At 36.1% G+C, this 27,566-nt stretch overlaps 1 long non-coding RNA gene across 1 annotated transcript in view; it reads right to left on the bottom strand.

Moving 5' to 3' along the window:
• The window catches only part of LOC147572039 (uncharacterized), a 76,488-nt gene extending 51,183 nt beyond the window's left edge, over positions 1-25,305 (bottom strand). The window contains exon 1 of the long non-coding RNA XR_015246912.1: positions 25,261-25,305. This is a non-coding gene — a long non-coding RNA (uncharacterized LOC147572039). The remainder of the gene's footprint in view (positions 1-25,260) is intronic.
• Positions 25,306-27,566: the final 2,261 nt, after the last annotated feature.

Below are 27,566 nucleotides of genomic sequence, written 5' to 3'. Positions count from 1 at the left end.
CCTACCCAATAATCTGAGATTTACCTTCAGGAGTTCAACCAGGCTCCAATAGTAAATAGTGAAGTAAAATCCCTTTGTATTTTTAAAGAAGGAGGGGAAGAACAATTTTAAAATACACCATAGGAGCCCAAATGTCCATCAGTTGATGAATGGATAAAGAAGACGTAGTTTGGGACGCCTGGGTGGCTCAGTCGGTTGAGCGTCCGACTTCGGCTCAGGTCATGATCTTGCAGTCTGTGAGTTCGAGCCCCGCGTCAGGCTCTGTGATGACAGCTCAGAGCCTGGAGCCTGCTTTGGATGCTGTGTCTCCCTCTGTCTCTGCCCCTCCCCTGCTCATGCTCTGTCTCTCTCTGTCTCAAAAATAAAAAAAAAAAATTAAAAAAATTAAAAAAATTAAAAAAAAAAAAGACACAGTTTATATATACAATGGAATACTAATTGGCAATGAGAAAAAATGAAATCTAATCATTTGCAACAATATGGATGGAACTGGAGGGTATTATACTAAGTGAAATATGTCACTCAGAGAAAGACAGATGTCATGTTTTTACTCATATTTGGAGTTTGAGAAACTTAACAAAAAAGAATGGGGGAAAGGAAGGGGAAAAAATAGCTTCAGAGAGGGAGGCGAACCATAAGAGACTCTTAAATACAGAGAACAAACTGAGGGCTGATGGAAGGGGTGCAGGGGAGAAGGGGAAATGGGTGATGGGCAATGAGGAGGGCACTTATTGGGATGAGCACTGGGTGTTGTATGTAAGCGATGAATCATGGGAATCTACTCCCGAAGCCAAGAACACACTGTATACACCGTTATGTTACCTAACTTGACAATAAATTATATTAAAAAAAAATAAAAATAAAAAGATGTTTTTGTTAGCATAAATGGATTAAGTAAAAATTAACTTGTACTAGATGCAATAAAGTTTGATTTGGTAAAAAAATTTTAAAAATAAAATAAAATACACTGTAGGACTCTCTTGTTAACAAGGTGTACCTCAAGGGAAGCTAAGTAACCAAACCAAAACTGATTCGATTTTATCAGAATTTAACTGACCTGGGAGAAGGAATATAGCAATAGCAACTCCAGCTAGTTGGAGTCATCCTGTCCCACCTTAAGGGAGAGAAAAAAAAAAAACTGAGAAACTCTTGTGAAATTCACAGTCCAGAGGCATAAGCTCAGTACAAGACTGACACCTAATCATAGAACCATAGAATGCTTTCCCTTCCCCCAAACTTGACCACACACTACTAAGACGTATTTATAGCAGTTAATTTTATCCAGTATATTATGTCCAACTTTAAGCAAAATTGCAGGGTATATCAAAAAATACAAAAAAAAAAAACAAAGGTTGAAGAGATGAAACAAATACCAGAACCAGACATGGCAAAGATATTGAAATTATCATATGGGAAATTTAAAGCAATTATGATTAATACACCAAGGACTCTAATGGATAAAGTAGACAGCATACAAGACCAGATAAGCAATGTAAGCAAAGAGATGGAAATCCTAAGAGAGAACCAAAGAGCAATGCTAAAAATAAAAAATAAAAATAAAAAAATAAAAACATTGTAACAAAGAATGACTTTGAGAGGCATATTATTAGACTGGACACAGCTGAAGAAAGAATCTCAGAGCTAGATGATATAGCAATAGAATCATGGAAAACTGAAGCAAAGAGAATAAAATAGGAAAAAGACAATGTATAAGAATGGAGAGACAAATGCAAAAGATGTAACATATTTAATGGGAATATCAGGAGGAGAAAATAAAACGGAAGAAATATTTGAAGTAATAATGACTGGGAATTTCTGTAAATTAGTGTCAGACACCAATTCACGGATCCACCAATTTACAACAAACAGGATAAGTGCCAAAACAAACAAACAAACAAACAAACAAACAAACAAACAACAAACAGAAAATACTATGCCTAGGTATATTATTTTCAAATTACAACTACAGATAAAAAAAATCCTGAAAGACGTCAAAGGCAAGGAACACCTTACCTGTAGAGGAGCAAAGATGTGAATCATATCGAAATGATTCTCAAAAACCATGCAAACAAGAAGAGATTGGAGTGAAATATTTAAAGTGTTGAGAGAGAAAAAAGTTACCAAGCTAGAATTCTATACCTTACAAAATTATCCTTCAAAAGTGAAAAGGAAATACACTTTCTCAGGCAAACAAAATTTGAGGGAATTTGCTGCCAATATGCCTGCCTTGTAAAAAAATATTTAAAGAAGTTCTTTTTTTTAAATGTTTTTATTTTATTGTTGAGACAGAGAGAGACAGAGCATGAGCAGGGGAGGGGCAGAGAGAGAGAGAGAGAGAGGGAGACACAGAATCTGAAGCAGGCTCCAGGCTCTGAGCTGTCAGCACAGAGCCTGACATGGGGCTTCAACTCATGGACTATGAAATCATGACCTGAGCTGAAGTTGTACGTTTAACCAACTGAGCCACCCAGGTGCCCCAAGAAGTTCTTTAGGGAGAAGAAAAATTATATAGATCAAAAACTGAGACTTACATAAAATAAGAAGAGTACTGAAGAAGGAATCAGTGAAAGTAAAATAGTTTTTTTTAATTTTTCTTTTTCTGAATTTATCTAACAGATAACCGTTTATTCAAAAGGGTACCCTTTATCTGATATGTCATTTGCAAATATCTTCTTCTCTCATTCTGTTGGTTGCCTTTTAGTTTTGTTGATTGTTTCCTTCACTGTGAAGAAGCTTTTTATCTTAAGGATGTCCCAATAGCTCATTTTTACTTTTGTTTCCCTTGTGTCTGGAGATATGTCTAGTTAGAAGTTGCTGCTGCTAAGTCAAAGAGGTTGCTGCCTGTGTTCTCCTGTAGGATTTTGATGGTTTCCAGTCTCACATTTAAGTCTTTCACCCAATTTGAATTTATTTTTGTGTATGGTGTAGGAAAATTGTCCAGTTTCATTCTTCTGTATGTGGCTGTCCAGTTTTCCCGGCACCATTTGCTGAAGAAACTGTCTTTTTTTCCACTGGATATTCTTTCCTGTTTTGTCAAAGATTAATTAGCTGGGCTATACATTTGTGGGTCCATTTTCTGAGTTCTCTGTTCTGTTCTGTTGATCCATGTGTCTGTTTTTGAGGATTAGTATCCAAAATCTATAAAGAAATTATCAAACTCAACACCCAAAAAACAGATAATTCAGTGAAGAAATGGGCAAAAGGAATGAATAGACACTTTTCCAAAGAAGACATCCAGATGGCTAATAGACACATGAAAAGATGCTCAACATCACTCATCATCAGAAAAATACAATTAAAACCACAAGGAGGTAAGACCTCATCCCTGTCAGAATGGATAAAATGAACAACTCAGGAAATAACAGGTGTTGGTGAGGATGCAGCAAAAGAGGAACACTTTTGCACCATTGATTGAAATTAAAACTGGTATAGCCACTCTGGAAAACAGTATGGATATTCCAAATTAAAAATAGAACTACCCTACAACCCAGCAATTGCACTGCTAAGTATTTATCTAAACAATACAAAAATGCTGATTCAGAAGGGCACATGCACGCCAACATTTATAGCAGTACTATCAACAATAACCAAATTATAGCAAGAGCCCAAATACCCATTGACTGATGAATGAATAAAGATGTGGTATATATACCACATGGAATATTACTTGGTGATCAAAAAGACTGAAAACTTGCCATTTGCAACAACGTGAATAGAACTAGCTAAGCGAAAGAAGTCAGAGAAAGAAAAATGCCACATCATTTCACTCATATGTGGAATTGAAGAAACAAAACAGAAGACCATGGCGGGGGCGGGGAGGAGGGAAAGGCAAACCAGAACACAGACTCTTAACTATAGAGAACAAACTGAGGGTTGTGGGATGGGAGGTGGGAGGGATAATAGGCTAAATTGGTGAGGGGCATTAAGGAGGGCACTATGATGAGCACCAGGTATGATATGTAAGTGATAAATCACTGGGTTTTACTCCTGAAACTAATACTACACTGTATGTTAACTAACTTCAATTTAAATAAAAGCAAAAATAGTACAAATAATGAATTTAATTATATATGTTTATCTATCTATCCATCCATCCATATACATATGCTTATAAATGCTTATTAAAAACAAATGACACTAAAATGATATTAAAAATGAATGACAGCAATGATAAAAACTACAGAAAAGGAATTAGGTATTTAGTTAATATAAAATATGAAAAAATAATTTGTGATAGCTGATATTTTGTGTGTGTTGCAAACTCTAGAACATTCTCCCCCCCAAAAAGGAGAAAAAAGAATTATAATTGATATACTGATAAACACACTGATATGCTATAAAAGGAGAGAAAACGAAATAATATAAAATCCTCAATTAGAATGAGGCAGGAAAATAGTGGAGGACAAAACAGAAACAAAGAACCAGGGCAGCAAATAGAAAACAGTAATGAATATGGTAATATTAATCCAAAGAGATCAAAATCATTCTGAATGTCAATAGTCTAAATGTACCAATTAAAAGACAGAGTGGATTAAAAATTAATAACTACATATTGTCTACAAGAAACCCACTTAAAGTAAAAGACATATATAGATTAAAGGTAATTGGATAAAGAAAAATTTACTATGCTGACATTAATCAAAAGAAAACAGGAATGGATTTGTTAATTTCAGACTTCAAAGCAAGAAAATTTTAAAGAGCATTACATAATAATAAAGGGCTTATTTTAAAGAAAACATAACATCCTTAATGTGTATGCACCTAAGAACAGAGTGCCAAACTATGTGAGGCTAAAAATATTAGAATTTCAGAAGAAATAGATGAATCCACTTTCATAGTTGGAGAGACTTCAACACCCCTCTGTCAGAAATACACAGATACTGGAGGCAGAAAATCAGTATAAACATAGTTGAACTCAATGATTTACCTCTATACACCTATTAGAATTGTCAAAATGCAAAACATTGACAACACCAATGGCTGGAGAAGATGTGCAGGAACAAGATGTTTCATTTGTTGTTGATAGGAATGAAATATGGTGCAGCCATTTTGAAAGACAGTTTCATGGATTCTTAAAAAACTAAATCTACTTGTATATGATCTAGCAACCATGCTCCTTGTTATTTACCCTAAGGAGTTCAAAACATATTTACACAAAAACCTGCACAGGGATATTTGTAGCATTTTTATTCATAATTGCCCAAAGTTGGAAGCAATCAAGACATCCCTCAGTAGGTGAATGAATAAAAAAATCTGGAGAACATCCAGACAATGGACTCATTAGTGAAAGGCATGAACTACTAAGCCATGAAAAGATATGGACAAACCTTAAATGCATATTATTTAGTGAAAGTAGCTGATCTTAAAAAGGCCTATATTATATGATCCAACTATATGACATTATGGAAAAGGCAAAACTATGGAGACAGTAAAAAAAATAATTAACTGGTTGCCTAGTGCTGGGGGCAGATGAAGGATAAATAGATGGAGCATAAAGATATCTAGAGCAGTCTACGTACTCTTTTGGTACATAATGATGGTTACATGTCATTTTACATTTACTCCATTCTATGGAACGTACACCAAGCGTGAACCCTGGTATAAACTATGGAGTTTGGGTGATTATGGTGTGTCAATGTAGGTTCATTAGTGTGACAACTGTACCAATTTGGTGAGGGATGTTAATAATAGGAGAGGCTATATACAGATGGTCCCCAACTTATGGTACTTTGATGATTTTTTTGTGCGAAAGCATACACATTCACTAGAAACCATACTTTGAATTTTGTGTTTGGATCTTTTCCCAGGCTAGGCAGTATAATCTCTTATGATGCTAGGCAGCGTCAGGCAGCTGTGGCTCCCAGCCCACCATGCCATCCCAAGGGTAAACAGATGATACATTTATGACCATCCTATACCCAGACAACTGTTCTGTTGTTCACTCTCAGTGCAGTGTTCAATAACGTACGTGAGTTTTCAGCACTTTATTATAAAATAGGCTTTGTGTTACATGATTTTGTCCAACCGTAGGCTAATGTAAATGTTCTGAGCACGTTTAAGGCAGGCTAGGCTAAGATATGATGTTTGGTAGGTGAGACATATTAAATACATTTTTTACGTACAATTTTGCTAATTTATGAATATTTTTTTTGGTACATAACCCATCATAAGGTGAGGAAGATCAGTATGTGTGGCGAGGGAGTACATGGGAAAATCTGTACCTTCCTTTTAATTTTGCTGTGGACCTTACACTGCTCCAAAAAAATAAAACAATAAAATTAAAGAAAAATAGAACAACAAAACCTCTCCAGTGGCTTCTCACCATACTAAAAATAACACTTAAACCCCTGACCACTGTCTCTGAGGCCTTGCAAGATCAATTCCTGGTTTAATTTTGGCTCCTATAATTATCCCTCTCACTTGCTCTTTTTCACCTATATTGATCATATATTTCAAATTCAGTGAGCATTTTCACTTAGAACTGAATAGGCAGGACAAATATTCTGAGTTCTGTGCTGGAGATAGCCTCTGTTGACCGTTTTCTGGTCACACACCACTTCAAAGGGCCAGGAGTCCCTGGTGCACTCACCTCTTCTAGACTATGTTCTGTGTATCAGACCTGCAATTGTCTGTCCTGTTTGGGCCTATTTGCCAGATCTGTCCTCCAGAGGACAAACTGCCCTGCGCGTGTTGCTACCACACTCCAGGTGTGTACATGTACATCCATGGACTGGTGATGGCCAACGAGTTGCTATTCTGGATTGGGGGTGTAAACAACCCTTCGATATGCAGGCTTTGGTGTTCATAAGGAGAGCATAAGGTCCTTCACAGTGCAAATGTGAGCCAGGAGCGGAAGGGGGGTGGGAAGGGAGGCAGGTTGTGGACCAAGGTCTGGGACCAGGGTCTAGCTCTCTCTGCATAGGCACATTCATACATGGTAATGCAAGATGCCTAGAACTTTAATGTGACCATCCAGGTTTTCATGGAGGTGTATTTGTCAAAGATATAGATGGAACGTTTTTATTTAATTATTGTTTAGTTTAATTTAGTGTTGTTTTGAAAATAACTTATATTAGATATAAATGCTTTGAAAATACACAAAGTATATCATTTAGTGAAATGAATACCTGACTGGCTCTTAAACATTGCTTTTTCTCTTTTACATTGTCAGAAGAATCACTCATTACTATTACTTTCTTGAGAGAATTCTTATTATTTTATATTGTTAGAAATATGTATGAATTATGAAAGTACTACTGCATATAATTTCTTTATTCTTTTAGTTGGCCAAAAGTGCTATAAATTCACAAGAAGTTGATTTTTAAAAATGAGAAGCTAAGAAAAATTATGGAATGTTTAGTAATAAAGTGTGACCATTTGGGGAGTTAGTCATTTCTTTTGTGTACAGACATTAAACTGAGTGAACACTGTTGAAATTCATAAAAACAAACAAAGAAAATCGGCCAAATGAGAAATATATTGTAGACCATTTTCCACACCTGTATGGAATATTTTCTCCATGTCCTCATTATATATTGTAACCTTATTTTGAGAAATTTGCTGACTTTAAGATAAATGACCTTATGCTACTTAATAGTGAACATCAGAAATTGTGTGTACTAATGTTCACCTTTTAATATTTTTGACTCTGGGTAAAATTATAATCCATGAGCTTTTCTAATTTTCCTATAAGTATAACCATGCAATTTTTTTCTTAAGGAAAATTAACCCTAACAATTGATAAAGTGCTCACAACCAAAATAATATATCCATAAACTGTTATGCTGTCATTTCTTTATGGCTATTTAGATTTGCATACACAAAACCAATGTTTTGGTAACAGCACCAAGTGTTTCATATGTAAGACATTATTCACAGTATGTTTCCTGTTACTTTGCATAGCATTATACTTTGTGAAAATAACGCTTTGGCCTCAGGAGGAATATTGCAATTGAATGAATACACAGCAATATATTTTTGGTATGGAGCCATGGTACTATGGTTTAATTTTTTAAAAATTACCTTGGCAGACAAGTCAAGAGAGCTAAGGTATGAGAGAGACTCAGAGAGAGGGAGAAAGGAGAAGTGGGGAATAAATTATAGGGAACATAAACAATTTAATTTAATTCTTAAATCTGACAGTCAATTTGTTAATAGATATAAGAAACTTCTTTTTAAAAAAAATATTACTTAGCCTTCTAAGTAGCATGTATCTTTTACATAAATTACCTGTAGTTTATATTGAAATTGTAGAGTAACTATAAAATGGATGGTGACAGTAAAATGATTGCTTCTTTGTGAGATGATTCTACCTTTGTGGTATATATTGTTGTGAATTTAATGGTAGGAACTTTAGAATTCCTGTCAGTTCTTTCCAAATCTCGATTTTTGTTTAGAGAAAGAAACTTGTCATGGTCAGTAAAGAAGTTATAAGCTACTATTTTACTTTTCCCAGTCCCAAACATGTAAGTTTCACAAATATTTACATTAATGTGCATATTTATATTTAGGTGCTGCAGAACTCTTCTCTGTTCATAATCACCTTTCTGTCCCACTGTTCATGTGTTCCCATAGTCTCTGGTAAATGCCTGTGTTCAGTAATAATGGAATAATGGAAAATGTATTTGTTGAACAAACATGTATCACGCCAAAGAGTCAAAATCCTTTAAATAATTAAACTGGCTTAAATGACAGAATAGTTTACGTATGTCTGATTGTGCATACGGACAGAAATCTGGCAAAATTATTCTTTATAAAAATGTTAGCTGTCTCAAGATCTTGATCTATTTCAACAAGTAAGCAATGAATGTGTTTCTACTTTCACTTTATGTCAAAATGACATGGGTACATTGGCTTGTTGTAAAGATAAATAGTTCCTGGATGCATTTTTGTAAAATTTGCAGTAATAATTTCAACTTGTTTATGAAAGGATACATTTCCATAATGGACGTTTTATACATTTGCAAATATCCACTGAATATAGGGTCCACCATCTCTCCCAACATATTTGCAGTATCTGCATTTTCTTTGGGTTCAGTTCTTAACCCAGTCCTATTGCTTCCACGTGAAATGCTTTCTTTGAAGTCAATGGAAGCTCTGCATGTGGGAGAGATTCATGGTGTGTGGAGAGAGATGAGAATTGCAAATGCGGTTCTGAAACATCATAAAAAACATACTTATTCAAAAATTTAAACAGCTAAGCTTATAGTTGATATATAATGTCAATGCATTTATATTCCAAAACCTCAAACATGACTTGATTCTTTGTTTTGCTTGCAGTTATTATTTCTAATACCTTAGAATATAAAATTGTAAACGCCAGCAACAACCTCAGTGAGTTTTTCTGGCCTCCTTATTTATGAGGCTGCACAAGCAGCAATATTTTAGCAGCATCACACACACATCACACCTATCATACCTCCAAATATCTAAGCTTTGCTTTTTAGACCCTTCAATTTTTCCTCTCTATGGTGTATTGTTATTGCTCCTTACCAAACATTCTACTCTCGCCCATCTTAACAGTTATCTCTCCATTTATCTTCCTTTTACAGACAACCTCCTTGAAGATACCTCTGAAGCCTCTCCTCCTGTGTTCTGGAACCCACTCCAATCAGACTGTCATCCCCACTAATCCACTTGTCATTAACAAAATCTTCAGTTTACTTGGTCTTCATTTCATTAATATCGATCACACATTCTTTCTCGAAACACTTTCTTATTTGGCCTTTTTTTTTTTTTTACCATTTTTTTCACCACTCTGGCCACTCTGGCCACTCTCCCTGTGCTGTTTCTTCCTTACCTCTCTGTTCTCAATGTATTGTGCCTTAGGACTCAGACCTTAGTTTTCCTCTTCTTCTTTCCATCTACATTTGTTCTCTGGTGGATCTCGTACTGTCTTCTACTTTTATGTTCCTTGAGGCAGATTTGTCCCAAATTTTATTTTCAGCTCCAATCTCTCCAGATTTATATGGCTGACTGTCAAACAGACATTTCAACCTGAACAGCTCAAATATGCACTCCTTGTCTTCATCTTAACCACACCTTAAAAATATGTTTTTCTCTTGTTTTCCCCAAATCAGGAAGATAACACTGTTCTTTCAAATGTTCCAGCCCTAAATCTTAAGAACCATCGTGAACTCCTTTTCTCCAACTCCCTATTCTATCCCTGAACCACATGAGACCTTTACCTTCATGATATATTTATAAAGTGACTACTTCAAACCTCCTCCACTGCTATCAATCTGTCCCAAAACAGCATTGCCTCTTGCTTGGATTTTTATCATTGCCTTTTTGCTATTCTTCCTGATTCCATGACCACCACCCTTCAGTCTATTCTCCACACAGCCACCACAACCATCTCATTAAATAAAATAAAGGAAACCTATCATCTCTGTCATCAAACTCCCCAGTATTTCCCATCTTCACAAGGGCCTACCAGCTTCCACATGATCTGTTCATTCAGTTCCCTCTGAGACCTGATATCCCATCATTCTTTGCTCACTCCCTCCAGTCAGTCAGGCCCCCTGGGAGCTTGTTGAACATGACTGCCACGCCCCAGCTTCAGGACTATTTCCTCTGCCTGAAATAGTTTTCCCCATGATTTGTACACAGTTCACTTCCTCACTTCTTTTAGTGATTCGTTTATATATCTCCTTGGCAAGGCCTTTCTTGGCACCTTAGTTAAGTTGTATGCTCTCCCCTTCCCCCATCATGATATTTCAACATTATCCGTTCCTGTTTTGTTTTTCCTTAGCACATAGCCTCCCCTTATCCACGGGGGCATGTTCCAAGAAACCTGGTGGATGCCTGAAACCATGGATCATACCAAACCCTATATATACTATGTTTTTGCCTATACATGCATACCTATGATAAAGTTTAATTTATAAATTAGGTATAGCAAAAGATTAAACACATAAATAAAAATAAAATGGACTGAATATAAATGTAGTAAAACTTATGTGAGTGTGGTCTTTCCCTCTCAAAATATCTTACTGTACTATACTCACCCTTCTTGTGATGATGTGAGATGATAAAATGCCTACATGATGAGATGAAGTGTGAGGAGTAACAAACATCGTGACGTAGGCATTTGGCTGCTACTGATCTTCTGACCATATTTTGGAAAGAGGATCATCTACTTCTAGACTGGGGTTGACCACAGGTAAATGAAACCTCAGAAAGGCCACTAGGTCACTGCAGGGGGACTACTGTACTCATCAGCATTTGCTATTATATATAAGATTTCCCATATAATACATAGTTTAGTATATGAATATGTCTGTAACAGTCTCTCCACATCAGGTCTAAGTTATATGAGAGCAGACAGAGATTTTTGTTGGTCTTCTTCCCAGCTGTATTCTCATCACACAGAACAGTGCCTGATACATATTTGTGGAACAAATAAAAAGACCTCCAATTAGATCAAATTCCCCAGTAGATAACTTTATTTTGTAAACTACTTGATTGAAAACCATGGAGCAATAAAGTGCTTGTTTTTGAAAATATTCTTTCACTAACGTATGATTTCAGCCATTTTACCCTTGCTTTTTGACAACATTTTCTTTATGTTGGGAATAATCTTTTTTCTTTTTTTTTTTGGAAGCCCTTTTGTGTCTCAGAGTGATTTGTAGAAATTGTAGTCTTCCCAGGTTGTGCAAGGAATGTAGCCTATTACATTCTCCACAGTAGCTCTTTTCATATTCAAAATTCCACATGATGACACAGATTCTCATAAAACCAAGAAAATAATTTTTGGGAATTTAGATGAAGACACAAGCGTCTGTGGTTTCTGAACAAGTTTCTTTAAGCAAATATTAAAAGTTTAAAATCAGTATAGCTATCAATATCACTATGAAGGATTATTTTTCCCAGAATATTATTTTAAATTAATACATAACTTGGAATCAAACATATTTTGGTTAAAACTCTGTGTTAGCCACTTAATACCTGTGGAGTTTAGATATTTAAAATGAATATCAGGTAGTTTATCAACTATGTGTGTAATTTGCACCTACAGAAAACTACATATTTATAAATTCACATTTCAAGATTTAGGATATCACTATGATCCCAGAAGACCCATGTCTCTCCTAATATCTAGCCCCATGGATTCTCCAATAGTATCTGATATCCTGAATCTTACACCATAGATTCGTATTGTCTATATTTGAATTTTAATGGAAATTGAGTCATATGAAAAACTGTAGATTGTTTTTTGTCTGGATTTTTTCACCCAGTATTATGTTTCTGAGATTTATAGATGTAGCAATTTTAACTTGCAGTTTATTTAGTTAATTGAAATATATAGTTTGTCATTGTAAGACTAGGTTACAATTTATTTAATCACTTTATTGTTAGTGGCCATTTGGGTTATTTTCATATCAGGCCTATCATAACAATTGTTGTCAGAACGCTTTTATACATGACTCTCAGCTATATACATTTCTACTGACTTATAACAAGACTTAAAGTAAGTTTAGAATGTGTGTGTGTGTGTGTGTGTGTGTGTGTGTGTGTGTGTGTGAGTGTGTGTATGTGTGTGTGGAGTTAAATATGACAGTACGAGTTGTTTCACCTCCTCTTCAACACTTGTTCTCTTCAGACTTTTAAAAGTGTCACCTAAGTGTCTCAGTTGGTTAAGCAGCTGACTTTGGCTCTGGTCATGATCTCATGGTTCGTGAGTTCCAGTCCCACATCAGGCTCTGTGCTGCAGCTTGGAGCCTGCAGTCTGCTTTGGATTCTGTGTCTCCCTCTCTCTCTGCCCCTCCACCACTCATGTTTGGTGTCTCTCTCTCTCTCTTAAAAATAAATAAAAATTAAAAAACAAAATAGAAGTGTCACCATTCTACCCTGCAGCTACTAGTATTGATATGCATCTCCTTGATTGCTAATGAGCACATTTTCATGTTGTTGGTTTTTTGTGAAATGCCTGTTGAGGTGGTTTGCCCCATCTAAAATATTGAATTGCCGGGGCGCCTGGGTGGCTCAATTGGTTGAATGCCCAACTCTTGATTTTGGATTAGGTCATGATCTCACAGTCTTAGGATTGAGCCCTGTGTTAGGCTCCATGCTCAACATGGAGCCTGCATGGGATTCTCTTTCCCTCTGCCCCTCTCCCCCACTTGCACTTTCTCTCTCTAAAATAAAGTAAAATTAAATTTTAAAAATATTGAATTTCTGGTGTTAATGTTGATTGGTAGGAGTTACTAGTACACTTAGGATGTCAATTGCTTGCTCGATAAATGTATTTGAAATAACTTCTTACATTCAGTGGCTTGCATTTTCATGTTAATGTTGCCCTTGGATAAATAAAAATTCTAAATTTTAATATTTTACAATTAAAAATTATTTTCCCTTGACAGCATGGAAGGTTTTTGTGTGTCTCACGTCCATGAAATACAGCCAGACCAACACTAAACCATCCTACACACCTAGAAAACTGATAGGAGGATCAACACAACAATCTGCACAACCTGAACCACAGAATTTAGCAGGTACATGGTGCAGAGAGGTGAACTTGGGGAGAGAGAATCCAGTGGCAGGCAGGGAGCCGCCTTTGCAGGCAGAGAGAGGATGGAGACTGGGGCGGGGGGAGAATACGGGAAAAGCACACTTCCCCAAAAGCAGCTGGAGAGAAAGTGGAAAATTGGAAACAGCCACAGGGACTAAACTAAAAAGGGAGAAAGGAGAGGGTTTAAATTCCATTAACACTGTAAACAAGGGGAGTGCAAAGGCTACAACTCTGCAGCTCGATACCTGGCAGTGCTCTGGTGGGAAGGGAGAATCCTCAGGAACAGAGTGGGGTCCGGGAAGTTCTCGGGCCACACGGGGAAAAGAGGTTCCACTGCTGGAAAGACATTTGGTAGAGACTATTGAAGTACCTCGTCCCAGAAGACCCCAGAGGACGACCACATTCACTGGTGCTGGAACAAGGTCCTTAAGGCTGAAGCCTGGTGCCAGATGTGTGTTGTGATTTTCCATAATCCCTGAAAAGCTGCTGCTGCACTATCTCGCGAACTTTTTCTGGGGTGGGCTGGCCACCTGGCTGCAGTCTCGGAGCACCAGGAGCAGCAGGTTCCAGCAGGCGTTCCTGGATGCAGCCAGCCTTCAGCCATTGCTCAGTGAGACCTTCCCACAGAGGGGAGGAACAGGTCAAAGCTGAAGCCTTTCAGAAGTAAGAGGCCGGGGAAAACAGCCTCATCTGAGACAAAACTCGGGAGAGAGGTACTGCCTGGGGCCTGATCACGGAGATGAAAAAGCAGGGAGTGGACAAAAGCTGAAGACAGTGGATGGGTGCGCAACTGAGAATCGGAGAGAACAGAGTTCGCATGCTAGAGACTGGGTAGCTGGGTGATGCCATTTTCACTGCTCCCGCACATGCGCATACACACCTAGGAGCTCTGTAACACTCGACCTCAGTAAGTTGGCAGCGCCATCTAGTGGAGAACAGAGACATTACACTGAGCCCCGCCCAACTGGGCTAACCTCCCTCTTCAAAAACACAAGTCTCACCGCCTACTTAGTTTATGGACTGTAAAACGCTACATAGTCTGACTTCTAGGGGAAAACGAAGTAATTTCAGTCCTATTTCAATCTGTTAGCAGGTCCATCTATTCACTTTTCTTTCTTTTTTCTTTTTTTTCTCTTTTACATTATTCTTTTCCTTGAACACAGAAAGAGAAAAAATTCATTTTTACTTTCAATTTTTACTAAAAATATTTTTCTTTAAATTTTTTTACTATATATTTTTTATTTTGTGTAATTTTTTCAAATTCTATCTTACTTCCATCATGTCTACTTCAGTGTATTCACCTTTTCAAATTTTCAAACTATTTCCTAGTTTTCTTTCTTTCTTTTTTCTCTTTTTCCTTTCTTTTCTTTTTCTTGAATGCAGAAAGTGAAAAACTTCATTTTTACTTTCAATTTCTATTAAAAATATTTTTTCTTTATTTTTTTCTATATTTTTTGATTTTATGTAATTTTTTTTCAAATTTTATTTTACTTCCATCATTTTATTTTAGTCTCCTACCGTGTATTCACTCCTTTAAATTTTCAAATGATTTCTTTTTTTTTCTATTTTTTCTCTTTTTCGTTTCTTTTCTTTTTCTTGAATACAGAGAGAAAAAATTCATTTTTTTAATTTTTATTAAAAACATTTTTCTCTAATTTTTTCCTACTATATTCTTTACTTTTGTGTAAATTTTTTCAAGTTCCATTTTACTCCCCTCATTTCATTTTAGTCTACTTCAGTGTATTCATTTTTTCAAATTCTCAAATGATTTCCTTCCCCCCCCCCGTTTTTCTCTAAACTTTCAAACCACTTTCAACACCCAGACCAAAACTCACCTAGGATCTAGCATCATTTATTAGATTTTCTTTTGTGTGCCTATGTATTTTTTAATTTTTTAATTATAATATTTTTTTAATTTTATATTTTAATTTTAATTTTTCTACCTCATTAATTCCTTTTCTCCCTTCAAAATGACAAAACGAAGGAATTCACCCCAAAAGAAAGAGCATGAAGAAACAACAGCCAGGGATTTAACCAACACAGATACAAGCAAGATGTCTGAACCAGAATTTAGAATCATGACAGTAAGAAAACTAGCTGGTGTCAAAAATAGATTAGAATCCCTTTCTGCAGAGATAAAAGAAGTAAAAAATAGTCAGAATGAAATAAAAAATGCTATAACTGAGCTGCAATCACGGATGGCTACAGCGGCGGTAAGGATGGATGAGGCATAACAGAGAATCAATGACATAGAGAATAATGGAGCAGAAAAAAAGGGAGATTACAGCAAAAGAGCACGATTTAAGAATTAGAGAAATCAGTGACTCATTAAAAAGGAACAACATCAGAATCATAGGGGTCCCAGAAGAGAAAGGGAGAGAAATAGGGGTTGAAGGGTTATGTGAGCAAATCATAGTGGAAAACTTTCCTAACCTGGGGAAAGACACAGACCTCAAAATCCAAGAAGCACAGAGGACCCCCATTAGATTCAATAAAAACTGACCATCAACAAAGCATATGATAGTCAAATTCACAAAATACTCAGGCAAGGAGAGAACCATGAAAGCACAAGAGAAAAAAAGTCCCTAACATACAAGGGAAGACAGATCAGATTTGCAGCAGACCTATCCACAGAAACATGGCAGGCCAGAAAGGAGTGGCAGGATATATTCAATGTGCTGACTCAGAAAAACATGCAGACAAGAATTCTTTACCGATCAAGGCTTTCATTGAAAATATAAGGAGAGATAAAATGTTTCCCAGACAAACAAAAATTAAAGGAGTTTGTGTCCACAAAACCAGCCCTGCAAGAAATTTTAAGTGGTACCCTCTGAGGGGAGAAAAGATGAAACTATATATATATATATATATATATATATATATATATATACACACACACACACACACATATATATATATATATATATATATATATATACATATATATATATACACATACATACATACATACATACATACATAAATACATACATACCAAAAGCAACAAAGATTAGAAAGGAGCAGAGAAAACCACCAGAAACTCCAACTCTACAAGCATCATAATGGCAATAAATTCATATCTTTCAGTACTCACTCTAAACATCAATGGACTCAATGCTCCAATCAAAAGACAGGGTAACAGAATGGATACAAAAACAAGATCCATCTATATGCTGTTTATGAGAGACCCACTTTAGACCTGAAGACACTTTCAGATTGAAAATGAGAACATGGAGAACCATCTATCATGCTAATAGTCAACAAAAGAAAGCCAGAGTAGCCATACTTGTACCAGACAATCTAGACTTTAAAATAAAGACAGTATCAACAGACGCAGAAGGGCATTATATCATAATCAAGGGGTCTATCCACCAAGAAGATCTAACAATTGTAAACATTTATGCAACAAATATGGCAGCACCCAAATATGTAAATCAATTATTCACAAACATAAAGAAACTCCTCGATAGTAATACCATCATAGTAGGAGATTTCAACACCCCACTCACAGCAATGGAAAGATCATCTAAGCAAAAAATCAACAAGGAAACAATGGCTTGAATGACATACTGGACCAGATGGACTTAACAGATATATTCAGAACATTTCATCCTAAAGCAGCATAATATACATTCTTCTCCAGTGCACATGGAACGTTCTCCAGAATAGACCATATATTGGGACACAAATGAGCCCTAAGTAAGTACAAACCAATCGAGATCATAGTGTGCATATTTTCAGACCACAGTGCTATGAAACTTGAAATCAACCACAAGAAAAAATTTGGAAAGGTAACAAATACTTGGAGACTGAAGAACATCCTACTAAAGAATGAATGGGCCAACCCAGAAGTTAAAGAGAATAATAAAGTGTAAATGGAAGTCAATGAAAATGATAACACCACAACCCAAAACCTGTGGGACGCAGCAAAGGCGGTCATAAGAGGAAAGTCTATAGCAATCTAGGCCTTCCTAAAGAAGGAACAAAGATCACAGATACACAACCTAACCTTACGCCTTAAGGAGCTGGAAGAAGAACAGCAAATAAAACCCAAAACCAGCAGAAGACAGGAAATAATAAAGATTAGAGCAGAAATTAATGCTATCGGACCAAAACAAACAAACAAACAAACAAACAAACAAACAAAACCCCACAGTAGAATAGATTAATGAAACCAGACGCTGGTTCTTTGAAAGAATTAACAAAAGGGATAAATCACTAGCCACTTTGATCAAAAAGAAAAAGGAAAGGACCCAAATGAATAAAATCAAGAATGAAAGAGGAGAGATCACAACCAACACAGCAGAAATAAAAACAATAATAAGAGAATATTATGAGCAATTATATGCCAATAAAATGGGCAATCTGGAAGAAATGGACAAATTCCTAGAAATATATAAACTACCAAAACTGAAACAGGAAGAAATAGAAAATGTGAACAGACCCATAACCAGTAAGGAAATCAAATTAATAATCAAAAATCTGCCAAAAAACAAGAGTCCAGGGTCAGACGGCTTTCCAGGGCAATTCTACCAAACATTTAAGGAAGAGTTAACACCTATTCTCTTGAAGCTGTTCCAAAAAAGAGAAATGAAGGAAAACTTCCAAATTCTTTCTATGAAGCCGGCATTACCTTGATCCTAAAATCAGACAGAGACCCCACTAAAAAGGGGAACTATAGACCAATTTCCCTGATGAACATGGATGTAAAAATCCTCAACAGGATACTAGCCAACCGGCTCCAACAATACATTAAAAAAATTATTCACCACGACCAAGTTGATTTATACCTGGGATGTAGGGCTGGTTCAACATCTGCAAAACAATTAACGTGATTCATCACATCAATAAAAGAAGGGACAGGAACCATATGATCCTCTCAATAGATGCAGAGAAAACATTTGACAAAATACAACATTCTTTCTTGATAAAAACCCTCAAGAAAGTAGGGATAGAAGGAGCATACCTCAAGATCATAAAAGCCATATATGAACAACACAACGCTAATATCATCTTCAATGGGGAAAAACTGAGAGCTTTCTCCCTAAGGTCAGGAACAAGATAGGGATGTCCACTCTCTCCACTGTTCTTCAACATAGTAATGGAAGTCTTAGCTTCTGTAATCAGACAACACAAAGAAGTAAAAGGCATCCAAATAGGCCAGGAGGAGGTCAAACTTTCACTCTTCACAGATGACATGATACTCTCTATGGAAAACCCAAAAGATTCCACCAAAAAACTGCTAGAATTGATTCATGAATTCAGCAAAGTTGCAGGATATAGAATCAACCCACAGAAATCGGTTGCATTCCTATACACCAACAATGAAGTGACAGAAAGAGAAATCAAGGAATTGATTCTATTTACAGTTGCACAAAAAAAACATAAAATACCTAGGAAGAAATCTAACCACAGAGGTGAAAAATGTATACACTGAAAACTATAAAAAGCTTATGAAAGAAATTGAAGAAGACACAAAAAATTGGAAAAAATTCCATGCTCCTGGATGGGAAGAACTAATATTGTTAAAATGTCGACACTAGCCAAAGCAATCTACATATTCAATGCAATCCCTATCAAAATAACACTGGCATTTTTCATGGTACTAGAACAAATTATTCTAAAATTTGTATGGAACCAGAAAAGACCTTGAATAGCCAAAGCAATCTTGAAAAAGAAAACCAAAGCAGGAGGCATCACAATCCCAGACTTCAAGCTATACTACAAAGCTCTAATCATCAAGACAGTATGGTATTGGCACAAGGACAGACACTCAGATCAATGGAACAGAATAGAGAACCCAGAAATGGACCCACTAACGTATGGCCACCTAATCTTTGACAAAGCAGGAAAGAGTATCCAATGGAATAAAGACAATCTCTTCAGCAAGTGGTGCTGAGAAAACTGGACAGCAACAAGCAGAAGAATGAGCCTGGACCACTTTCTTACACCATACACAAAAATAACCTCAAAATGGATGAAAGACCTAAATGTAAGACAGGAAGCCATCAAAATCCTCAAGGAGAAAGCAGGCAAAAATCTCTTTGATCTTGGCTGCAGCAACTTCTTACTTAGCACATCTCTGGAGGCAAGGGAAACAGAACCAAAAATGAACTACTAGAACCTCATCAAAATAAAAGCTTTTGCACAGCGAAGGAAACAATCAGCAAAACTAAAAGGCAACTGAAAGAATGGGAGAAGATATTTGCAAATGACATATTAGATAAAGGGTTAGTATCCAAAATCTATAAAGAAGTTATCAACCTCAACACCCAAAAAACAAATAATCCAGTGAAGAAATGGGCAAAGACATGAATAGACACTTCTCCAAAGAAGACATCCAGATGGCCAACCAATACATGAAAAAATGCTCAACATCACTGATCACCAGAGAAATACAAATCAAATCCACAATGAGATACCACCTTATACCTGTCAGAATGGCTCACATTAACAACTCAGGCCACAACAGATGTTGGCGAGGATGTGGAGAGAGAGGATCTCTTTTGCATTGTTGGTGGGAATGCAAGCTGGTGCAGCCACTCTGGAAAACAGTATGGAGGTTCCTCAAAAAACTAAAAATAGAACTACCGTACAACTCAGCAATTGCACTAGTAGTCATTTATCCATGGGATACAGGTGTGCTGTTTCGAAGGGACACATGCACCCCCATGTTTATGACAGCACTATCAACAATAGCCACAGTATGCAAAGAGCCCAAATGTCCATCGATGGATGAATGGATAAAGAAGATGTGGTATATATATACACAATGGATTATTAGTCGGCAGTCAAAAAGAAGGAAATCTTGCCATTTGCAACTACGTGGTTGGAACTGGAGGGTATTATGTTAAGTGAAATTAGTCAGAGAAAGACAAAAATCATATGACTTCACTCATGTGAGGACTTTAAGAGACAAAACAGATGAACATAAGGGAAGGGAAAAAATAACATAAAAACAGGGAGTGGGACAAAACAGAAGAGACTCATAAGTATGGAGAACAAACTGAGGGTTATGGGAGGGGTTGTGGGAGGGGAGATGGGCTAAATGGGTAAGGGGCACAAAGGAATCTACTCCTGAAATCATTGTTGCACTATATGCTAACTAATTTGGATGTAAATTTAAAAAAAATAAAAAATAAAACAAGTTAATAAAAAACTTATTTTGCTTATGGTTAGTATTGTGTATTCTGTTAATAAAATCTTTGTTAACTTTAAAGTTAGTATGATTTGCTATGATTCATTCTGGAAGGTTTTATTTGGATTTTATTTATTTTTATTTTTATATTCAAATCCAAAATGCACCTGGATTCTTATCTTATCTATGATATGTGGTAAAGGTCAATATTGGGTTTTGTTGTTTTGTTTGTTTTGTTTTGTTTTGTTTTGTTTTCCACATAGTATTCAAAGAGTTCAGGTTTTTTTTTCACATAAGTATTCAGTGAGTTCAGAACATATTATTGTGAAGATCTGAACACTACCTTTTCTGTAAATCAGATGTCTATGTATGAGTCTCTATGCATAATCTCTTCTGTTCCACTGACCTTCTTTTCTATCTTATCACCAATGTCATGCTCTCTTAATAGCTCTAACATTTAATAAATCGTTATAGCAAGTAGGATCTATCCTCTTGTGTTCTTGAAGTCTTAAGGAGTGTCTTAATTATCCATAACCATATTTATTTCCGCATACATTTATATACCGTTTTTCTTTCAGTTTCAGATCCCATATGACATCCATGTACCATGGTAAATAGGTAGTAGGATGGTCAAGGCCATTTATTGCGCTATATATAAACTAGCCTTGTTTGCAGTAGGACACATCAGCATATTGATAACAGGTGAAACCATGAGTCTAGAAGAATGGGGTATGTGGTCAGGGAAAAGAAGCAAGATGTATGTAGGGTGTAAGAATCTGTTGATTACTAACATTTAAGAGGCAGGAAGAAAATCCTCAAGGTGCATCCAGAGAGGTAGAAGTAAAAGCAGGAGCCAGAACTGTCACTGAAAATGAAGACAGAACATTTAAGAAGAGAATTGTCATACTCTGCATGTGATAACTATCACATTAGATAAATATTGCAAGTGTAATTGGTTTTCTTAGCAAAAGCAATACCCATAGCTGCTGGACTACAATGGGTTTTGCAGTAAGTGGGAGAGAATAGTCTGGAGTCAATGAACGTGAACAAATGTAACAAAATATAGGGCAATTAGATTAGATACTCAGCGCTGAACAGATAGTGGTATTTGCAATACTGGCTTTTAGGATATGTGAAAGACCTATCCTTTAAAACACTTTTATTTATAGTTTTTTAAAAAGTTTTTCTTTTTTAATTTTAGAGATTAGCAGTGCCATCCAAACAATTCTTGAAGTTCCAGAAAAAATATCATGATATTGTTGGGGCAGTAGTCAGACCTAAAAAAAGGTCAATTAAAGCAGATAAACATAAAAAAACTGATTAAAAAAATGATACATGTATACATTAAACAGCTTCAATTTAAAACATGGATATATGTATTGATTTATCAATCTTTTGCTATAAGGCCAGTGTTCTTTTAGTCTAGTTCTGGCTTATACTCATTTCTGAGCTGTTGCTCTCACATAAACTATAAAAGATGCATTAACTATGAGTATTATTATCAGTTTCTTTTTTTTTTTTAGTTTTTTTTTTTAAGTTTTTATTTAAGTTACAGTTAGTTAGAATATAGTGTAGGGGTGCCTGGTGGCTCAGTCAGTTGAGGGTCTAACTTCGGCTCAGGTCATGATCTCACGGTTCATGGGTTTGAGCCCAGCGTCACATCAAGCTCTGTGCTGGCAGCTCGGAGCCTGGAGCCTGCTTCAGATTCTGTGTCTCCCTCTTTCTCTGCCCCTCTTCCACTCATGCTCTCTCTTTGTCTCAAAAATAAATACAAACATTAAATCGTTTCAGGAGAAGAATTTAGTAATTCATCACTTATATACAACACCCAGTGCTCATCACAGGTGCCCTCCTTCGTAGTTGTCACCCATTTAACCCATCCTTCTGCCCACCTCCCTCTCTGTCAACCCTTAGTTTGTTCTCTATTGTTAAGAACCTCTTATAGTTTGTTTCCTTATCTCTCTCTTTTTTCCTCCCTTCCCATATGTCCATCTGTTTTGCTTCTTAAATTCCGCATATAGTGGAATCTTACGGTATCTGTCTTTCTCTGACGGACTTATTTCACTTAGCATAATAGATTCTAGTTCCATCCATGTTGTTGCAAATGAAAGATTTCATTACTTTTGATGGCTGAGTAATAGTCAATTGTATATATCCAGCACACCTTCTTTATCCATTCATTAGCTGATGGACATTTGGTCTCTCTTTAATGTGGAACAAGAATTTAGACACCTGTAAAGCAATTTTAGTTCTTTACTATGTATCAGTTTTTATTACTTTTTTGTCCACATCTAATTTAACAGTAATAATTTTTGAGTTAATAACCTACATTGAATTATTTCAAGCCATTAAATTTAAATTTCAAATATCCAATTCTAAGGGAACCTGGGTGGTTCATTTGGTTAAGCATCCAACTATGGCTCAGGTCATGATCTCACCATTTGTGAGTACAGGCCCCACATCGGGCTCTGTGCCTACAGCTCAGAGCCTGGAGCCTGGTTTGGATTCTGTGTCTCCCTCTCTCTCTGCCCCATTCCTGCTTGCTCTCTGTCTCTCAAAAATGAATAAATGTCAACAAAAGTTATAAAAAAACATCCAAATCTTATTTCATATTTATGTAGCGTTATTCTATTAAACATTAGATTTAATCTAATTTAAATCAATTAGATTGTTATAGATAACTACTAAAACTGTCAGAAGAAAAATTTTTTAAAAAGTATAACCAAATTTTACTAAGCATTAAGTTTTAGGTTGCCCATGAAAACAAGAAAGTAGCCAACTTGTTGTCAACATGAAGCATGCCTAGACCATGAGTCCATATACACATACGTTCCACAAAATGGGAACAGAGAATATTTGATGATCTAGTCAGTCTATTTGAAGGGAGTACAGATGAATGACCATTTCTTTAAAGTAATTAACATGTATATCTTTATTATTTGACAATGTACTTATTTTTATTCTATTTATTAGAACAAAAGGGAAGCTTACTGTGGTGCAGTGTGGTGTGTTTAAAGAAACAGAGAATAGGAAAAGAATATATCAGAGCTATGAGCTCTCTGCACAATGTTTGATGACTGAGTGGTAAATCCAACCCTGGAAGAGAGTCAAAAATAATTGCTGTAATGCCAATGACATCCAAGTCTTTATCTCTCAGTCCTAACCTATCTCTGGAACACCCAATCTATACATTCAACTATGTTTTTGATATTCTCTCTGCATGATCTCTAACAGGTATATCAAAAGCAATGAGATCAAAAGAGAACTTCTGAATTCTTTTGTATCCCAAACCAACGATCTCATTGGAAGTCCTATTGACTTAGTTTTTCCATGCTTTTACTATATTCACTCTTCCACAAACCTCAATAACTGTATCATCAAAATAGTTATAAGCCTACTTCTTATTTTCGTTGCTACCACACTAGTTTAAGCACCATCTTCTACAGCCTAATTTATGAGATGTATTATTTCCCTAAGTCCTTTAATGGATTCCTTTCACAATAAAACCAACTCCTTATTATCCATAAAAAGCCTACAGGATCTGGCTCTTCACTCTCAAATTCACTCTTTTTCCTCCCTTACCGGTCATTATGCTTCAGCCACTTTAGCTTTATTATATGCAGATATTTTGTTTATTGTATAAATAAGGTATTCATTTTCTACTGGTTAACTAACAAACCAAGTCACTTTCTAAAGTCAATCACCAAATTCGTATTTATTGTATAAGAGAAACCAGAACAGAATGGGCAAGATAATAGGACTGTCACAGAGTCTAAATTGTTCTCTTAGTCTTGATTTCAAAGGGAGTATAACTCTATAAAGGTCTATATTTCATGAACCATGAAAATAAAATCGGTTCTTCTACATAGGGGCCAACTGCCAGATACACAATGAGAATCTACAGGGAAATATAAAACAGGAGGTGGATTCAAAGTTGTCCATAGGTAGGGAAACCATGTGATTGATCACCCTAAAAAGGACACTTGAGATTGAAAGAAAGAACCATTAATAATCACACTGGTATAAACTAGAACTGTTACAGACCAACCTGTCCTAGGTTGTAACGTACCAGAAAGATTTATATTCTGCCCTTGTTTGCATCAGCAATAATGCAAATTGTACTCTTGGCTATTTGTGCTATTTATTTGCTTTATATTTCATCTTTTATAAATTCTGTGCTTAACCAGCTCCTTGGAAGAAGAAGCTGAGAATCCATGGGGTTTAGTCTCTGGTGATCACAGCAATCCAAGCTAGAAAATCTCAAGGGGAAGATGAATTTCCAAGGGAAGAAAGCAAAAGCTGACAGAGCTGTTTACTTTTCTCCTGTGTGGGCAATGTATTTCCAATGTTAAATACTTGAAAGTGTGTTTATTTTTATAAGTAAGAGTGATAATTTCTTCACAGCTCAATTGGGAATAATTGATAAAAAACAAATTCATTAACAAAATCTAAATATCTGGAAATTACACATGAAATCTCAAGTTTTAGCATGATTTCCATAACACCAGCCTGCATCTACAAAATAAAATCACTGTGCAATTATCAGTGTATATGTAAACATTTTCTGTATCATCTACATGAGCAGAACGTAAATTATATGTTGGCTTACCTTTTGAGGCCATTGTCTTCAGGATTCAGTGATACTACTGATGCTGGATGTACACAAGAAGAAAAGCCAAGATAAGGAGAAACATTACTTGGGAACTCAAGTATAAAGAATACTACCTGTATGAAAATATAAGCTTCAAAGTGCATCCTTCCATTCATTTCAGTGTTTGTCAAAGTGTCTTTCAAGTGACATCCATTATAATCACATATGGACTCTTTTGTTTAATGTTATTTATTTTTGAGAGAGAGAGAGAGAACATGCGAGTGGGGTAGGGGTAGAGAGAAAGAGACAGAGAACATTCCTGTGCATCTGCACTTGTGAGTAGGGGAGGGGCAGAGAGAGAAGGAAGGAGAGAATCCCAAGAACGCTCTGCAATGACAGCACAGGGCTTGATCCCAGTAACTGGGAGATCATGACCTGAGCCAAAATCAAGAGTTGGCCACTTAACAGACTAAGCCACCCAGATGTCCCAAAATCACATATGTAAAAAAAAAGATCCCATTTACCCCTCTCAAATTAGAATCATCAGGAAGTAGATCTAAATTTGGCATTTTTTTTTTTAATTTTTTTTTCAACGTTTTTATTTATTTTTGGGACAGAGAGAGACAGAGCATGAACGGGGGAGGGGCAGAGAGAGAGGGAGACACAGAATCGGAAACAGGCTCCAGGCTCTGAGCCATCAGCCCAGAGCCTGACGCGGGGCTCGAACTCACGGACCGCGAGATCGTGACCTGGCTGAAGTCGGATGCTTAACCGACTGCGCCACCCAGGCGCCCCTAAATTTGGCATTTTTAAAGAAGCTACCCAGATTATTTTTATGGAAAGGAATTCTAAAAATTTTGATTCAGTGATCCAGGCCCAAGGACTAAACACACTCATAACACAGAAGACACTTTGGGGAAATAAAAACACAGAAAGAGGTGTTTTTTTCTATCACTGCAACTTGGAAGCCTATATGTACCAATAATGTGAATCTCTTTTCCTTACGTGGAAAGTTAGAAAAATTCTGGGGTGCCTGAGTGGCTCCGTCTGTTGAGCATCTATCTGACTTTGATTCAGGTCATGATCTCGTGGTCTGTGAGTTTGAGCCCCGCATTGGGCTCTGTGCTGACAGCTCAGAGCCTGGAGCCTGCTTCGGGTTCTGTGTCTCCTTCTCTCTCTCTCTGCCCCTCCCCCACTCAAGCTCTGTCTCTCTCTTTGTCAAAAATAAATAAACGTTAAAAAAAATTTTTTTAAAAGCTAGAAAAATTCTTTTCTTTTTTAATTTTATTTTTTTAATTTACATCCAAATTAGCTAGCGTGTAGTGCAACAATGATTTCAGGTGTAGATTCCTTAATGCCCCTTACCCATTTAGCCCATCCCTCCTCCCACAACCCCTCCAGCAACCCTCTGTTTGTTCTCCATATTTATGAGTCTCTTATGCTTTGTCCCCCTCCTTGTTTTTACATTATTTTTCTTTCCCTTTCCTTATGTTCATCTGTTTTGTAAAATTCTTCATCCTTCATGAAAGAGATATGACTTAGCAGAGGCTTACAGGGGAAGATGCCAGGGAAAATAACCAGCTGAAAAGAATTTAAGCATTTTTCAAAGTGAAATTCGATGGAATGGAAAGATTTTAATTAAATATGCTAATGTGTAAATAAATTAGGTGATTTTAATGAACAAAACAATAGTGATATGCTTTTAACTGTACTGCCACAGGAAACATTAGAAAAATAGGAAAATAAGAAAAAACAAATATTAGCACATTAGAAATATCTATGTACATGTTAGTGTTTAGCATATACATTTTTTCTAACATGTCTTGAGGGAAAACAACTATGTAGATTACAAAGTAAAACAATAAAGAAAAAAATGTCGTGAAAATGGGAGAAAAGACAAATAGGCTGTGAGGATTCTTGGAAAAGAGATTTCAAAGTTATGGGAATGAACTAAGAATAGTCAATGAAAAGAATGTATCAACTAAAATGTGGCAGTTAATTTATATACACAGGAGGCTTTACATGCAAAAAAAAAAAAAAGGAATAGTAAAAAGACATATAACCATGAAAAAAAAAGTGGAGAAATTTTATACTTTGCATCGTTTGGTTTCTAGCTATACCAGTCAGTATTAAGTTCCTAAATTACTGCCTTGAACTCTTCTAATACTAAAGAATAAAAACATACATTAGAGATTTTTACATCTCCATATCAAACTCCCAAAGTATTTGTTCAAGATTTTTTAAAAGCATCGAAGTGATGAAAATGAATTCCATATGGTATGCTTACATATGCTAAAAGCAAACTTTATTTTTCTAATCTAAGG

Source organism: Puma concolor, chromosome F2, assembly GCF_028749965.1.
Source record: "Puma concolor isolate L17-30 chromosome F2, mPumCon1.1.hap2, whole genome shotgun sequence".
In the NCBI taxonomy this organism is placed as follows: Eukaryota; Metazoa; Chordata; class Mammalia; order Carnivora; family Felidae; genus Puma; species Puma concolor.
The sequence above is the reverse complement of the archived record's forward strand: the minus strand, read 5'-3'. Positions and strand labels throughout refer to the sequence as shown.